Source organism: Mchenga conophoros, linkage group LG16 (assembly GCF_057382185.1).
Source record: "Mchenga conophoros isolate Kocher_MC1m ecotype Shallow Benthic linkage group LG16, M_conophoros_male_GT1.1, whole genome shotgun sequence".
NCBI lineage: Eukaryota > Metazoa > Chordata > Actinopteri > Cichliformes > Cichlidae > Mchenga > Mchenga conophoros.
Window position 1 is genome coordinate 2,186,580 of NC_140541.1, and position 17,788 is coordinate 2,204,367.

At 46.5% G+C, this 17,788-nt stretch overlaps 2 long non-coding RNA genes across 2 annotated transcripts in view; one reads left to right on the top strand and one right to left on the bottom strand.

Moving 5' to 3' along the window:
• LOC146556076 (uncharacterized) overlaps positions 1 to 11,481 on the bottom strand; it is a 35,969-nt gene extending 24,488 nt beyond the window's left edge. Inside the window, exon 1 of the long non-coding RNA XR_014889075.1 lies at positions 9,770 to 11,481. This is a non-coding gene — a long non-coding RNA (uncharacterized LOC146556076). The remainder of the gene's footprint in view (positions 1 to 9,769) is intronic.
• Positions 1 to 17,788, top strand: part of LOC146556077 (uncharacterized) — a 33,755-nt gene that overhangs the window by 4,070 nt on the left and 11,897 nt on the right. The gene's annotated exons all lie outside the window — the stretch shown is intronic.

The window sequence follows — 17,788 nt, forward strand, 5'->3', positions numbered from 1 at the left end:
ATCTGGTGATAATGTGAGAAGGTGTGAATATGTGATGACAGTGATTCAGACCAATTAACTAGGCTATGTATGTGGATGCTTTGTTTTTGTGAAGCACTTGACATGAATCCATTTGTGTGTGTGTGTGTGTGTGTGTGTGTGTGTGTGTGTGTGTGTGTGTGTGTCTGCGTGTGTGTTGAAAGAGAAAGAAATAGACATGCACCTGCACATGAACTTTCTACTAACTCTAAGAGGTCAAGGATTCATGTCCTTATCGATCTACTTTTTAGTTTGTTCCATATACTTGTTTCCTGGAAAAGGTCAGTTTTTGTCAGTAAATTATAATAATTGTGATAATGTCTTTCCCTTTCTGACAGAGAAGTCTGAGAGAATATGCAGCTTTATACACAAAGCTCAGCAGAAGCAAAGATCAGTTAGGTTTATGCTCTGGCGTAATGCATAGGACTGATACCATCCTGGGCAGTGAAGGTGAGGCCTGAGGCCCTCCCACAAAACATTAATTTAAGCAGATCCTCATGTACTAAATAGAAGTGAAGAAGAATGGAGAAGAAGGAAGGAGGGAGGGTGGGGCACATAAACGAGAATGATCAGCTTGCAGAACTAGGGGAACCTATATAGGGCTTTGGAGCATGATGTCACGGGAGGGGGTGTGACCGCCGAGGCGCCATTTTAGCAGGCCAAACAAAGAGCTAAAGGAGCAAAAGCATCAGCAATGGTTCGGTCTTGCTGTGTTGCTGGTTGTAATGTTAGATTGCACAATTGGGAAGGGAATAAGCTGGAAAATGGGCTCTCTTTTTATCGTTTCCCCACCTGGAAGCAACGTGAGGGAGGTTATGTATCAGATGTTACCAAAAGAAACATCTAGCCTGGATAGCAGCTGTGAGACAAGCTGACATCCAATTCTCCAGACATTTTCATTCAGGTAAGTTCTAAATAAGTTCATATTACTCTTTATAGTCTTTATTTCAAAACTTACATTTTAACTACTGATTTTATCTACTGTGTTTTTAATCAATTTTGAGTCATGCTTTTTATTTGTTTTTGTTTTTTTAATGTCTCTGTAAAGCACTTTGAATCACCTTGTTGTTGAATTGTGCTATATAAATAAACTTGCCTTGCCTATAGCCTATTAGTTTTATTTTCAATGCGCTCTGAGGTCATACCAAATTCGAACAAACATCCTAATGAGTGATTTTGTAGATATACTTTCTATTTATAGAGTTGCTAAGTGTTTTTCATTATCGCAGGCAAACCAGCCTATGAAATGAATGAAACAAATCCTGACTGGGTTCCAACGCTACACAAATCCCTGCTTCAAACTACATGCTACATGCCACTATGCCAATCAGATTACTTCTTCCATGTGAGGGTGAACATGTGCCCCAGAGTGGTAGTAAAACCAGGGAAAATGCTCTTGTTAAATACTCTTAAAAGTCTTGTGCTGTATATGTAGTGATACGTTTTCAAAAGAGACAGTAAATTACAGAATGCTAGTAGAGGGTGATATTATTTAAATCCTGTCATGTTTTTATGTGAACATTTCGTCATTTGTAAACTATAAACGACATGGATTGTACATTGTTACTGATGTTATGTTCTACAAAGCGGTTTTAATAAAAAAAGGCAAAAATTAGTTTCTTTCTTTATTCAACTTTTGAATAGTGTTACTTAGTTAGTACATATTCAGTAAATGCAAATTATTTACATGGCAATTCACTTCAGGCACTAATCTAGACCCCCTAAATAAAACATTATGGGTTATTCAGAACAGAACTATGCTTGGAGAAATATTTTCCCATCAGTTGATCCAACTCCTCCACAACAGCAGGTGGAATATTTCTTTTCTGAGGACGGCTTCTTTTACCTGTCACTACGGATGGTCTGTTTATGTTTTGATTACGAGCCTTTTTTGGGCAGCTGAAGAGGAGAAGTCTGTCTTATAAGATAAGATAAGAAGAACTTTATTTATCCTGAGGGAAATTCTTTTGTCATACACATGCTCAATGCAGCAGGAGAGACAGAGGAACAGAGTAATAAGATATACAATATGTACAATAGAATACAAGTATACAGTAATATAAAGTAGGATAGTGCAAAATATAATATTGAATAAATATATATATTCTTAGTGCTTATTGTCTGATTATATTGTTTTATGTATGCCTTTATAAACTAGGAAGACGAGAACTATGTTAAGGGTGACAGGTTGCCCTGGCAACAGACTTTAGAAAGAGGAAGTGCAAAGCTGCACCGGAAATTTGACACAAAGAAAAGAGGAACTAGTAACATATAAGGAGTTGTTTGTATTGAAACTGTGTGTGACGTGTAAAGTACCAAAATAACACATATATGAGACACATTTTTAGCTTCTAATGTTAGGGATTCTGCAACTGGCTTTGGGCTGTGCAGGGCTCTCTCTTCCGGAAGATGATTGAATAAAGAATTATAAATGTTTTGACCACTCTGAGTAGGTTTTCTCTGTTCTATCATGGGGATAAAAGAACCGGGTTTAATAGTAGCAAGTAACAGTATAACTATATCCTGAAAAATAAATAGCTTAGCTATCAGCGCATATCAGTGCAGGTGATTCTAAAAGTGACATAGTATTGTGCAAATGGATACAAGAGAAGCAGCATATGATGGGGAGATGAAACAAACATTCAATGAAAAAACTGTTGGGTGATATTGCACGGTCTGAATGGGAACAGAATAGCTTTGTTATTAATCCTCAGGAAAATCACCTACAGAGTGAGGAAGAGTGATACCGGCACAAAGGATTTCCTGTGGCGGTCAGTTCTGCACTTCGGGACAATGAGTCTTTTGCCCGGTGTGCTCCGATGGTCCATCACGGAGGCGTGCATGAGGTGGGAGGGGTGGTCCATGATACAAAGAAGCTTTTTTAGCATTCTCCTCTCAGACACTTCCTCTAGGTTCTCCAGTCTGACACCCAGGACAGAACCAGCCTTTTTAATCGGTTTGTTCAGCCTGTTGGCATCGGCTGTCTTCACCCCACTGCCCCAACACACTGCTGCAGAGAACACAACACTCTCTACCACAGAGTGATAAACATGGTCAGCATTTTCCTACAAACATTAAAGGACCTGAGCCGCCTCAGTAGGAAAAGTCGACTCTGCCCTTTTTTAAAGACAGCATTGGTGTTCTTGGTCCAGTCCAGTTTACAGTCCAAGTCTACCCCCAGGTACCCTTAGTCTTCCACTATCTCTACATCAGCCCCTCTGATGGTGACAGGGGTAGGAGGAGAAGCCTGCTTCCTAAAGTCCATGATCAGTTTATTTGTCTTTGCGATATTAAGTTGTAGATAGTTAAGCTCACACCACTCAACAAAGCTGTCCACCACACTCCTGTACTTCTGCCCGTCCCTGATACAGCCCACAATGGCAGAGTCATCAGAGAATGTCATCATGAAAGTGACTTGTACCTAAAGTCAGACGTGTAGAGGGTGAAGAGGAAGGGTGATAGGACATGTGGTGCCCCCATGCTGCTCATGATGTTGTCCGAGTGGCAGCCCTTCAGCTGAACATGCTGTGGTCGACTTTTTAATAGTCCGTGATCCAAGCTACCAGTGGGGCGTCCACCTGCATTTCCGTGAGCTTATTCCCCAGCAGTGATGGTCTGATCGTGTTAAAAGCACTAGAGAAGTCAAAGAACATGACCCTCACAGTGCTCCCAACAATGTCCAGGTGAGAATAAGCCTGGTCCAGCAGGTAGACGATGGCATCCTCCACACCGATACGAGGTTGATAAGCAAACTGCAGGGGGTCCAGCCAAGGCTCCACCAGCAGACGCAGATGTCTCAGGATGAGTCTCTCCAGCGTCTTCGTGACATGTGAAGTCAGAGCCACTGGCCTGTAGTCACTGGGGGTCAACGGGTTAATCTTTTTAGGGACAGGAACCAGGCAGGATGTCTTCCAGAGTGATGGGACCCTCTGCAGTTTCAGATTCATGTTGAAGATCCGATGTAGAACTCCAGCCAGCTGGGAAGCACAGCACCTGAGGGCCCTGGGACTGACACCATCAGGGGAAGCAGCTTTACTGGAGTGGAATCTGCCCAATTCCCTTTTGATGTTATCTCCTGATAGGGACAGGGTGAGACAGTCTGAGGGGACAGGAGAGGGGGAAGGAGAATGGAGTAGATGGATAAGATGAGAAGAGCTGGGTGTGGAGACAGGAGACGCAGGGCAGTCAAACCTATTGAAGTGTAGATTTAGGTTGTTTGCACTTTCAACGACCCCATCCATCCCAACACCCCTCTTTTGTTTCAGGCCAGTAATGGCCCGCATGCCATTCCACACCTCCCTGGTGTTGTTTTCCTGCAGTTTGTTTTCCAGCCTCCTCCTGTAAGACTCTTTTCCCTCTGCAATCATGGCTTAGTCAGTGGTTAAAGCCAACCACCAACTGTATCTTGGTCATATTACCCAGCAAAACCCAGTATGCAGGTTCATTCGTAACAGTCCTTGTGCCACGGATCAACACTGTTGCTTCTACATTAAACAGAAGAGCAACGACATGGCTGCAGGTCTCTGCGACTCCGGCCATACAGGTGCAGTGGGCGGTTTCAACCTTCCCTGTGATGCTCACAATGACCCATGGCTGCAATGCTGGTTCATTCAGTCTTTGAGAGTGCAGTACCTGAAACACACACAGACAAAGTTCATTTAAAGACAAGAACTTTAATGAGCCAAGGCCGACACAAATGTGTTTTATCTACTTTAAAATCTATTTATCATAAATGTAACAAAGTGTTTAGAAAGTTAGCACATACATGTAATTTTTTTTCTTTTTATGTATCTGTCACGGTCCTGGGTCGGCGACCCAGCGCTTTAAGTCTATTATTATCATTTTCCAATTTATTATCATGATTATTATTATTGTTTGAGTTCTACGTGTTACATCCGGTCTGCCTCTGAGTCTGCGTCTGTATCTCTGTCTGTCTACGGTGTCACCCCGTCTGTTTGTGAAGCTGTCTGTTTAGTTCAATGTCTCGTCTGGTTCCATGTGTCTGAGTTTCCTGTTTTATTGTGTAGGTCTGTATCGTATGTGAATGTGCTCAGTTTACGTCTCGTCAGCTGTGATTTCTCCCAGGTGTGTTCCCCTCCTGTCTCTCATCCCTTGATTACTGCCATCTGTGTATTTAAGCCCTGTGTTTCTCTGTGTCAGTGTCGCGTCGTACCCTCAGATTATGCCTGTGTGTTCATGGTCTCCAGTTTCAGTGGTCACTTCCAGTTAGTGTTTTCATGTTTGGTTTCCGTTTTGTTGTTGCCAGCAATAAACGCTGTGGTTTTCAGTTACGTTTCAGTCTCAGAGTCTCGCACTTGGATCCTCCTCTCTGCCTACCTGCATACAGAGCCCTGACAGTATCCATCTATAGAACGCTGCATGTTATATTCTGAATCTGCCTGTTTTTGTTTTTTGTTTTTTTAATCTGCTAGCAAAAAAGTGAACCTAAAGTATGTAATGCAAGGATGTAATCACTTTCAAGAGGGAGAAAGCATAAAGTTTGACTTTAAGTGACAATTATGAATCACTTAATGGTAAATGGCCTACATTTGTATAGCGCTTTTCTAGTCCCTAAGGACCCCAAAGCGCTTCACACTACATTCAGTCATTCACCCATTCACACACTGGCGATGGCAAGCTACATTGTAGCCACAGCTGCCCTGGGGCGCACTGACAGAGGCGAGGCTGCCAGACACTGGCGCCACCGGGCCCTCTGACCACCACCAGTAGGCAAACATGGGGTTAGTATCTTGCCCAAGGATATTTGGCATGCAGCCAGGAGGCAGCCTGGGATCGAACCACCGACCTTCTGATTAGTGGCTGACCTGCTCTGCCACCTGAGCTACAGCCACCCCATGCCTCTCCTTAATATGTTAAGGAGATTCTGCAGGTCATTGATCAATGTAGAAAACTAAAATAGAATATATTTTTAGTGACACAGGACACAAACAATGAAGCAACATGTATAATTAGGATTATTTATAATAGATATGAATTAATTAGTGCAATTTCTTTAACCAGCACCCCCCCCCCCCCCCCCAGGGACTCTAAGAAGGCTGGGTACTCTGAACTGCCACTCGGCGCATAAGCGCAGATGACAGTCAGGACCCGTTCCCCGACCCTAAGGCGCAGGGAACAAACCCTCTCGTCCACCGGGAAAAACCCCAACGTACCGGCAGCAAGCCGAGGGGATATTAGAATACCCACCCCAGCCCGCCGCCTCTCACCAGGGGCAACTCCAGACTGAGACAGAGTCCAGCCCCTCTCCAGGAGACTGGTTCCAGAGCCCAAGCCATGTGTAGAGGTGAGCCCGACTATATCTAGCCGGTACCTCTCAACCTCACGCACTAACTCAGGCTCCTTCCCCACCAGAGAGGTGACATTCCATGTCCCTATTGCCAGTCTTGGCAGCCGGGGGTCAGTCCGCCAGGGCCTCCGCTCCTGGCCGCCACCCGGCACACAATGCACCCGACCCCTATGGCGCCTCCTGCGGGTGGTGGGCCTGCGGGAGGATGGGCCCATGTCTCCTCTTCGGGCTGTGCCCGGCCGGGCCCCATGGACTAAGGCCCGGCCACCAGACGCTCGCCCTCGGGCACCCTCCCCGGGCCTGGCTCCAGGGCGGGGCCCCGGTAACCCTATCCCGGGCAGGGTAAACTGTTCCCTCGGTGTCCTTTTCATAAGGGTCGTCTGAATCGCTCTTTGTCTGGTCCCTCACCCAGGGCCAATTTGCCATGGGAGACCCTACCAGGGGGCAAAAGCCCCCAGACAACATAGCCCCTGGGATCCCTGGGACACACAAACCCCTCCACCACGATAAGGTAGCGATTTCTTTAACTGTGCTCCACCTGGAGACTCTGTTGTCCTGCTGGGAGACTTCAATGCTGACGTGGGTAACGACAGCGAGACCTGGAGGGGCGTGATTGGGAGGAACGGCCTCCCTGATCTGAACCCGAGCGGTGCTTTGTTATTGGACTTCTGTGCTAATCACAGTTTGGCCATAACGAACACCCTGTTCGAACATAAGAGTGTCCATAAGTGCACGTGGCACCAGGACGCTCTAGGCCGTAGGTCGATGATCGATTTTGTAATCGTATCAGCAGACCTGCGACCATATGTTCTGGACACTCGGGTAAAGAGAGGGGCTGAGCTGTCAACTGATCACCACCTGGTGGTGAATTGGATCAGGTGGCGGGGGAGGACGCTGGACAGACCTGGTGCACCTAAACGCGTAGTGAGGGTGTGCTGGGAACGTCTAGCAGAGGCCCCAGTCCGCGAGATCTTCAACGCACACCTCCGGCAGAGCTTCAACAGCATTCCGAGGGAGACTGGGGACATTGAGTCCGAATGGACCATGTTCAGCGTCTCCATTGCCGAAGCTGCTGCATTGAGCTGCGGCCGCAAGGTGGTTGGTGCCTGCCGCGGTGGTAATCCCCGAACCAAATGGTGGACACCAGAGGTGAAGGGAGCCACCAGGCTGAAGAAGGAGTCCTATCGGGCTTGGTTAGCCTGTGGGACTCCGGAGGCAGCCGACAGGTATCGACAGGCCAAGCGGAATGCGGCTCGGGCAGTGGCTGAAGCAAAAACTCGGGTGTGGGAGGAGTTCGGAGAGGCCATGGAAAAAGACTTTCGGACTGCCTCGAAGAGATTCTGGCAAACCGTCAGGCGTCTCAGGAGGGGAAAGCGGTGCTCTACCTGCACTGTGTATAGTGCTGGCGGAGCGCTACTGACGTCGACTGAGAAAATTGTCAGGCGGTGGAAGGAATACTTCGAGGACCTCCTTAATCCCACTGACACGTCTTCCGAGGAGGAAGCAGAGTCTGGGGATGAGGGGAATGACCCGCCAATTTCCGGGGGCGAGGTCACTGAGGCAGTTAAACAACTCCTTGGTGTCAGAGCCCCTGGTGTTGATGAGGTCCGCCCCGAGTTCCTGAAGGCTCTGGACGTTGTAGGGCTGTCCTGGTTGACACGCCTCTGCAATGTTGCGTGGAGATCAGGGGCAGTACCTGTGGACTGGCAGACCGGGGTGGTGGTAGTGGGAGTTTGCCCAACCAGTCTACATGTGTTTTGTGGACTTGGAGAAGGCATTCGACCATGTCCCTCGAGGTGTCCTGTGGGAGGTGTTAAGATTGGCTCGTTTTGGGTAAGAGAAGAAAGCAGGCCGAGTCCAAGTAGGTGGCAAAAACAGTGATCTTTTATTACACACTTTGTGCACTAAGTGTGGGAAGAAACTTGCAACAACAATCTCCGCCGGGCGGCGGCTCTCCCATATCTTTTATATTCTCCATGATGACATCACACAGACCTTACTGGAAATGATATCAGTTCACCACAATTCCAAAAGTCTTCCTTATATAGACATCGGATGATAACTTTTAGAGAAAAACAAGTGTGTTATGTGTATTATTGGTGTGTATCTTGTGAGGCTGTATGTCCTTATGGAGAAAATGTCCTGAGACGACCTCCTTTTCTTAATATGTGTGTATGTGAACGTGCATGGGTTACATGACTCTCTGTGCGTGTTATTAAAGGCCTGAGTACGTGCAGAACTGAATGTAGATGACCAAGGTCCTACAGGACCCACCTATGATATGGTGCAACAGCTTAAGCAGATAAAAACAATAATACAGAACAACCATAGACTGATTAAAGTAATGGGAATATGTGTACATTAATATTTTACTCAGATTAACATAGATCTAATTAAAAGGTTATTCTGTCAACAAATTCAACAATGATAAATGATTAATCAATGATAGCTATGATTATATAATGTCACCATAAGAATACAAATTAAAATATCTTTTCTCCACACTCCTCCTCTTTGGCCATCGGCCAACCTTTACCAAGATTTGTTTCACTCCTCCGTCCAGGCGGCCTCTCGCAACGGCATCATATACCCCGGACCAGCTGAAACAGCTGAACCAGAGTCTAGGGCCCTGCTTACCAGTTTTACCAACACACGCCTTACCAGAGGAATGAGACAACACCCGATCATCAATATACCTAGAAAAACTATAAGAGAAAACATGGCAGACATAAACACACCTTTCCATTGCCCAAAAACAGAAGTGATCCAGTCTCCCAGCCCCGTGTTCACGCCTGATTGCTCATGCATGGTCCTGGATAACGTTCTCAGATTCTCAAGCGCCCGAGTAACCGTTCCGTCCGGAGCAGTATTGTTGGGAATAAAGGTGCAACACATGTCAGCAAACATTGCGCACACGCCCCCTTTCTCAGCCAACAACATGTCCAGAGCCATTCGATTTTGGACTCCCATTAACGATGTCGGACCTAATTGTTCCGCAAGGCCTTCCACTGCGTCCCTAGTGAGATTAGAAAGCCTCAACACATTATAATGGACATAGTTAATGCGATCAACATTTTTATTCGGAGTTATCCATAAAAACACACTTTCAAAGCCGGCCGCTATCTGATTAACTAACTTATATTCATCTGTAACTCCCCTGGGAACTCCTATTGAGTCAATCCAGGTGGGCGAGTCCCATCGTGGATCATACCTGTGCGTACCCCTTGTGCTTCTCCTTCATCTGGCTCTCGTCGACGCATTCGTGCCCTGCTGTGGAACTGTCTCTAGTCTACTCCCAATGAGCATCAACGGTGCACCTAAGCGCACCAGAGCACATGTTCCTACACTCCCCAAGGGAACCTGCACCAAAAGGGTGTACTGCCCACAATAATAATATAGCCCACCCCTTGCCCAGGTGCCTATAATTGTGTTTGCGTCACTTACATTATTGGTAGTCCTGCCTGGAATCGTCCTCTGACACCAGCTTGGATCAATCCTCCCTACCGTATATCTCACTCTGTCTGTAGAGAACTCAAAACATGTATAATTATCCCGTTTAGGTGTGAATGAACCTGGTTGTGTACGTTTATCAATTGGTGGATATAAACTTGACAAAGTAGTGCAATTACCTGTGTCCACTGCCTCTCTAGTTAATCTCAACATACAATCATATCCCCACTTATCCTCTGGATACAAAGGAGCGGGTTCAGTAAACAGACGAGGTCTAGCGGTAGCACAAGCAACACAATCAACCACTCCCTGCTCTTTAGCACTTTGAGCCACCCAATCTAACCAAAGATTCCTATCACCGAAACCCGTGGCGCGCTCTATTAACTCTTGAGGTTTTAATCTAGTGTAATCAGTGGCCACAAACCAGTTCTCTCCCGAGTCCTTGTAAGTAACTGTCTCTATGGGATTCATTTGCTCCGTGAGATTCATTACCGTGTCATTTCCTATCAGTTTAGATCCTGGATTAAATAAATTCACCCGAATTACCCCGAATGGATCTGTTCCTATTTTATCTATCCCTATGACTAGATAAAATGCACCCCCGTCATACCCCGCTTCAGGGAGTTTGCTCCATGGTCCTAGGGAAAGAGTGACAGGGTTATTTGTAACAGAATAATCTCTTTGAATAGCTATCCCTTCAAGGGCCTTTGGCACTGTTGGCTCCCATCCTATTCCTGTCCACGCCACCACATCCTGCCAAGAACACCACTGATCTGTTATATAAATGTAAACGTTTCCTTCCATGGATGGGCCCCACAACGGCTGAGGGTAGCACACCATTGGGTGATAACAAACCCACACAGCATATGTCCTCCAGCTGCTACTGTCTTCTGGGCATTTAATTACCTCACACAAATCGAATGTGAACGCCGTCGTGGACCCATTAACATACCCAAACTCGACACCGCCCCTGGCCTTGAGACAATCATCGTTCCCTCCTGAACCAACCTCCCGCTTGAATTTTCTTGACGACTTAATTGGTTTGGACTCTGGAGCGGATAGACCTCTGCGTCTGGGCAATTCACCTGTCTGCCAAAAAACAAACAAACACGTTATAACACTTATTAACCCCAATATCCCCATTATTTTCCAATTTTCCCACAGTTTCATGGTCACTGTTCCCAGGCTCTTTTACTTTTACTTTGTAATAAGAAGATAAGGTTACAAGAAGAAGAGTATAAAGTTATGAGTATAAAAATATGCGATTAACATACAAAACTATTACGATTCCTTTAAACTATCAAATACTTTAGACTAGAGCCCTAGCCTATTAGGAGCCTGGAATGGATTCCTTCTTGGCGTGTGACGCTCCTCTTCTTTCTTCGCCTCTACCCAGGTTAGACTACTGGGGAGGACCGTGGCACAGGGGGAGAGAGGATTATTCTGCCTCAATGTTCCCCCCCTGTGTCGATTGGGGTGGAGCTTAGCTCCAGCAAGCTCTCGTCCGCGACTGCACACTGAGACCAATGAAACCAGGTCTCCCCTTTCCCCTTCAGACGGACCGCACTGGTGGTTCGGGCAATTACTTCGAATGGTCCGGTCCACCTCGGATCTCGCCACTTCTGCTTAATGACCTTCAGCCACACCGCCTTGGCGTCGGGGACGGACCTGTCTTCCGCCTTCACCCCCTCTCCAACCTGTTGTGTGAAACTAGACACAAGAGCTTTTAATTCTTTCCAACATTCAGCATGTTTTCTATTAATTTTCATACTTTCTTCCGTCGGGACTGTTGTCCAAGGACCTGGAAACTGTCGTCCTGTCAACAGCTCATATGGTGTGAAACCTGTAGATTGATTAACACAACATCTTATTATCATCAATGCAATTGGCAAAGCTGCCACCCAATTTAGCCCCGTCTGAGCAGAAATTTTAGCAATTTTATTCTTCAGATTTAGATTCATTCTTTCTACCTTCCCCTGAGACTGGGGATGATATACAGAGCCAAATCTGTGTTGCAACCCCAGCTTCTGTTCTACCTCTGCCAAATCTTTATTTTTGAAATGAGTCCCATTGTCTGACCTGATTCTTTTAGGAAAACCGTGGCGGGGGATGTAATGATTGATTAAACACTTAATCACACTTTTTGCATCCTCCCTCTTTGTTGGCCACGCTTCGGGCCATCCCGTCAGAGCATCCACACTTACCAGCAAATACCGGACTCCTCCTGGTCCCATGTCGATCATGTCAGTGAAATCAATGACAATCTCTTCACCTGGTCTTTCTGGAATGGGAAACTTACCTGCCTCTGGTTTAATTACTGGCTTTGGATTGTGCCTCCCACAAATCAGGCACGTCCTGGCTTTCTCCTTAATCATATCCTTCAAAAAAGGATGCCACCAATGGCACAGATGTCGCCCCATCTGGGCCACACCTACATGACCAAGCCCATGCGCTTCGGCAATCTTCTGTTTTGCCAGGTTGGCCGTCAACACTGGTCGTCCGTCAGGTCCTCGCCAGAGACCTCCTTCTTCCCAGGCTCCTCGACTCTTCCAGACCCCCTTCTCTTCCGGGGCCGCTTCCTCTTGGGACTTCCTGGCCTCCTCTAACATGTTGACTCCTTGTTCTTCCTCCACGGTTATTTGCACCATCTGTCATAGTGCTTTATAGCCCGCTGCCTCTTTCGCAGCTCGATCAGCTTCCTGATTTCCTCTGGCCACCATGCCAGTCCCTGAGGAGTGACCTTTGCATTTTATGATACTCACCTCCTCTGGATCTCCCAATGCCTGCTCAATGCACCAATCTGCCACAAGAAGGAAATGGAGGAACTTATCTGCTGTCCTGAATCCTGCTCTTCTCCATTGGGCCAGCTCCACATGAGCTGCTCCAAAGGCATAAGCTGAGTCCGTGTAGATGTTGACTCTCTTTCCTTTTGCAAGTCTTAGAGCTCGACTTAGAGCAATTACTTCTGCTCTTTGGGCTGACTGCTGCCCTTCAAGTCTTCCCGCCTCCTTCACTTCAAATTCAGCCTCTTTTCTGCAAACTACCGCGTAGCCTGCTTTCAATCCTTCCTCATCTCTGTAGCAGCATCCATCCGTGAACCAATCTTCAGCTCCTGTCAGAGGTTCTGCTTTCAAGTCTTCTCTTATCTTCTCGTCGACTTCAGCTCTCTTTGTGCAATCATGGGGTTCTCCTGCTCCCCCCATTAAATCTGCCATGTTAATTCCTTCATGTGTGAAGGTCAAGTTGGGAGCGTCTAAAACTTTAGACACTCTTTGTTGTGTGAGTGGTGTCATGGTGAAGGCTTGTGAATTAACATATGCCACCACACTATGGGTGGTCAGCACCTTCAACGGATGGTCCCTCACTATATGTGCTGCCTTTTGTATAATCTTTGACACCCCAATGGCATGCTGTGTGCATCTCGGGTGCCTTGTCTCTAATGGATTCAGTCTGACGCTGACGTACATAAGTACATCTCTCCCTCCCCCTTTTTTCTGAAACAACACCTCATTGACTATCCCGTGTGTTTCTGAAACATCAAGATAGAAAGGGTTATCATAATTAGGAATGGCAAGATCAGCTGATCTCGACAAATCCTGTTTCAATGCAATGAACGCCGACTCAGTGGCCGATGTCCAAGTTTCGGACACCTACCGTTTTTACCAAATCCCTCAAAAGGGCTGTTTTCCCTGCATAATTTGGAATGAAGTGACGGCTGTATCCTGTTAAACCTAAGAATGAGAGCAACTCCTTAACCGTACGCGGTTTTGGATGTGTCAAAATCTGATCGCGATGGGTGTTTAGCAAACCCACTGATTTGTGAGCAATGACACGGCCCAGAAATGTTACTTCTGGTCGGACCAACTGCAACTTTTCTTTACTGACTTTAAACCTGCACTCAGCGAGTCTCTTCAGTATGGTAAGTGAGGCTGCCGTACATGCCGAAGCAGACGGAGCCGCAATGAGCAAATCATCAACATACTGCACCAGTGAACATCCCTCTGGTAGGTGGCATGGCGATAGAGCTTCTTTCAACACTTGGTTGAAAATGCCAGGGGAGAGTGCAAACCCTTGTGGCAACCGTGTGTATCTGTACTGTTGCCCCCTATATGTAAATGAAAAAATGTCCCTCAGAGACTCATGTAACGGGAGACAGAAAAATGCATTCGCTAGATCAATACATGTAAACCACTTCTGTTCTGGTGTTAATGCCGTCAATGCTGTGTATGGATTTGGAACAGGCACCGTGTCAGTACGTAAAATGGCATTAATGGCTCTTAAGTCATGTGCCATCCTGTACTTTCCTGTCCCGTGCTTCTCTACTGGCAAAATAGGAGTGTTCCAGTAGGATTGAGAGGACTCAAGGACCCCTACTTTCAATAGGCCTTCAATGGTTTCTGCAATTCCCTCCTCAGCTTCTCTCTTTTGCCTATACTGCGGTTTCCAAATTGGCGTTTGCGACTTTAGCTGGAAGAAAACAGGCGAACAAGTTGCTAGGCCCACATCTGTAGGCCCTGATGACCATAAGGTGTCAGGAAGAGTCGCAAGTGCGGCAACAGCATCCGCATGGTCTATTCTTTCTCTCCCATGGATTCTTGAGATTTGTTCATGCTCCAACATCACTGTGTCCTCTGATAGACAAGTGATACGGTAAATTTTGCATTTTGGCGAGTACCAAACGTCTGGAATCTGAGTAGCTTGCCAGCCGGGTTCATCGAGGGCTCTCTTGACCATTGTTCCCAGCTCCTTCGCCTGATGACCCTCATGGACCGCCAATGTAATGTGGGGCACTGAATCAGGTCCCATTTTGAACCAAGGCCGTTGTTCTTCGAATAAATTTACTGCTGCAGCGACGCCTTCAGGACCGACATAGATGTTCTGAGAATGCACATTCCAAGTCCGACCTTCAAGGTCAGACTGGAACAGGTCCCTATAAATTTCATCATCATTCCGATCGTAATAGAGGGTAACGTGGTATGGATCCCGGGGGGAAGAATAGACCGCCAAGGCCATAATCCAAGGTTTCCACAACTGATACTGTCTTAGAATGCCTTCTTCCACCACACGACCCCAGTAAATGTCAGCTGTCGTTTGTCCACAGTCTTTCAGCAAGTACTGGTTCTTTGAAAAAGTCCCCAGGCATGGAAACTCTTTTCCTCCTGGAAGTGTAACTGTTAATCCATCAGCTGAACACATGATAGTGGCCCCCAGTTTAATGAGCAGATCCCTGCCCATCAAGTTCACAGGCACATGGGGAGACACCACATAACTGTGCTTCAATGTCTGTTTTCCCAGCACCGTCAGGGCTGGATTAGTTGTCGGCAGCGTCATCGGTACCCCAGAGAACCCTACAACGCTGACCACGTGATTGGAAAGCGTGGCACCACTTGGTTTTTGTCTCAGCATTGAATAAGTAGCTCCAGTGTCCACAAGGAAGGTCATTTCAGCTCCTTCCACTCTCATTGACAACATAGGATCTGCCATTCCCATGTTGTCTTGTCTCTGTGGGTCCCGTCAGTACAGCTCCTCCTCTCCGCCCCAGTAGGCCAGGGGATACTGAGCCACTGGCGCCATACCTGGGTTTGGAGCTTGATGTCCCCTTGTCTGGACCACTCTGCCTCGAAAAGCTCCCTGTGCCTGGGGTGACGATGGATAACCAAGTTCTAGCTGTCGTGGTGTAGGACAATCACGAACCCAATGTCCTCGTCCTCCACACCTTCTGCATACATTCGGGTCCAGCATAGGTCCCCCCAGACCACGACCCCTTGGTCCGCCTCCCCTTTGGGATCCACCACGTCCCCTCAACGACCTATTAGCCCCCCAATTCCCCGCGGGTCTGGCTTGCCTTGATCCATTGGCGGGCCATCGGTCATCAGGGTACAGAACCGGATCCAAATCTGGCCAATCAGGCCCCGGATTGCCCTGTGGCTGGGCCACCAGCATCTTTTTAGCTCCATCTTTGTTTTCCTTTCTCTTTTCGCTTAGTTTTTCTCTCGCCTCAACCAATTTCAATTTTACTAACTGCCCTTGCGCCTCCTCCAGCTCCTGTTTTTTCTTGTTCGCCTCGTCTCTTTCCAGCTCAAGTCGATGTATGATATGCCTCTCCCATTTTGCTGAATCCGCCACCGCAAAGTCTGGATTCTTCTGTAGATCTGTTCTCACTCGCTCTGGCAGACCTGCTAACACTGCACAGTGGAACCACGCCCTGGGTTCCCCATCTTGCCCAGGATGCTCTCCAGTTTGGAGAATCCACTGTTCTTTTGCGTGCTCTATAAATTCTCTAGGGGAATGTTCTGGGCTCCAAGCAATCCTAGGTGTAGTGCCCATATTATGGGTCGGATACTTCTCACGCACTGCATCAGAGAGAGCATTTCGCACCCTTGCATAGGGGACATCGTTTGGTTGGCAGGTAGTTCTTGCTATCTCTTCCACGTCTGCGAGGGCTCCGCCTCTAAAAGTCCTCCCACCGATAGCTCTAAAATCACCCAGGGCAAGTTCCTCTCCTTCTGTGAGAGATCCTAGTCTTCTCAACCAAGCCGCTCCTCCCTCTGTGATCGGGGGCAGCTGCTTCACCAGAGCCTCAAGATCTCTTATATTGTAGGGGTGTGTGGAGCAGGGAAATTATTTTACTGCTATTGTTAAATAATTGTCATCATTACCATTGCATTAATAATATAATCTGGAGTTTATATTGCATTCAGGGGTTGAACAGTGTGTCTTTCAGAAAGGCTAAAAGTCACAGGCTGACAGGAAACAGGCTTGCAGAGAGTTTGCAGAAGCAGGAAGTTATTTTGAGCAGCAGGCTAAGACGAGGCTTTAACAATGTAACAGATAGCTTTAAGATGGCCTTAAGATGTTTATGATGATGTTAATTTTGAATTTCAGGTGCAGTTATGACTATTTTATACACAATGCATATCTGTGCTTATTAAAGAGTTGGAGCTCGGTCAATTAATTGGGGGTTGGAAGCTTTGTTCGGCGCGATGTCCGGACAATCTATTGTGCAAGTGACTTGGAGCCATAGAAGGAATTGCAATACATGCTTACAAAACACTTATATATCAGGTCATTTCATATTAAGGTTTAAGTAGAGGTTCTTGGTTAAAACATTTATTTAGTAGAAGACATACATATAGTCTCAGTGAGCCTCTGGTCTGGTAAAAGGTCAGAAGTGCAACAGGTGAATTGAGAAAGAGCATTTGAGGACGAGACACAGACAGTTAGTAGGTGAAGAGGTGACACAGAGAGCATGTGGGGTCAACACACACACACACATGAGTTAGATTTATTTAGAGGAGAGATTAGTCATGTCTCGGCAAGAAAGAGGAACAATTCACTTTAAGACAAGAACGGAAAGTACCAGCCATGAAAATAGAAGATGATCTTCTGGGTTAAAAGTCATTGTGGTGTTGATCTGATCTATGTATAAAATGTATCTGTGACGCATGAAGGGGCGTCAGTAAATCAAACCCTGATGCTATAAAATATCTGTTTATGCTTTGATTAAGTCGAAGATTAATTCCTGTCTGCGTACAGAGTTGTCTTCCCACACGTGTGTATTCATTAAAAATCATTGTTGGACCAAGAGCTTCTGGACCAAGGGTGGTTTGTACTGTCCCTCCTCAATTTTGAACCTTAACATTTGGGGGCTCGTCCGGTGGTTGAGGAGGGAGAATTGGAGGTGTAGATGGAGAAATTTGGTCTTAGGTGGTCTGACGGGCAGACATGAATTCCAGTGGTCGAAGTGAGTGGACATAAGCCGGCTGATCCAAAGGTAAGGCACTACCTGTTGAATTATTTCCAAAGTGTGCCAAATTGGACATGATAAAATTTAAGTCTACTCACTGAAATTACTGGTGGATGTCTGGTTTGATTTTGATGAAAAATCTCATGAGTTGAAGCAGTTAGAGTTCTGCTAAGAAGAAATGAAAGCAGTTAAAGTCTGCGAGAGCAGTTAGAGTCTGCCAGGAAAAGTTTAAATACTGGGTTGAAGTCCCAAAGAAATTGAGTTAG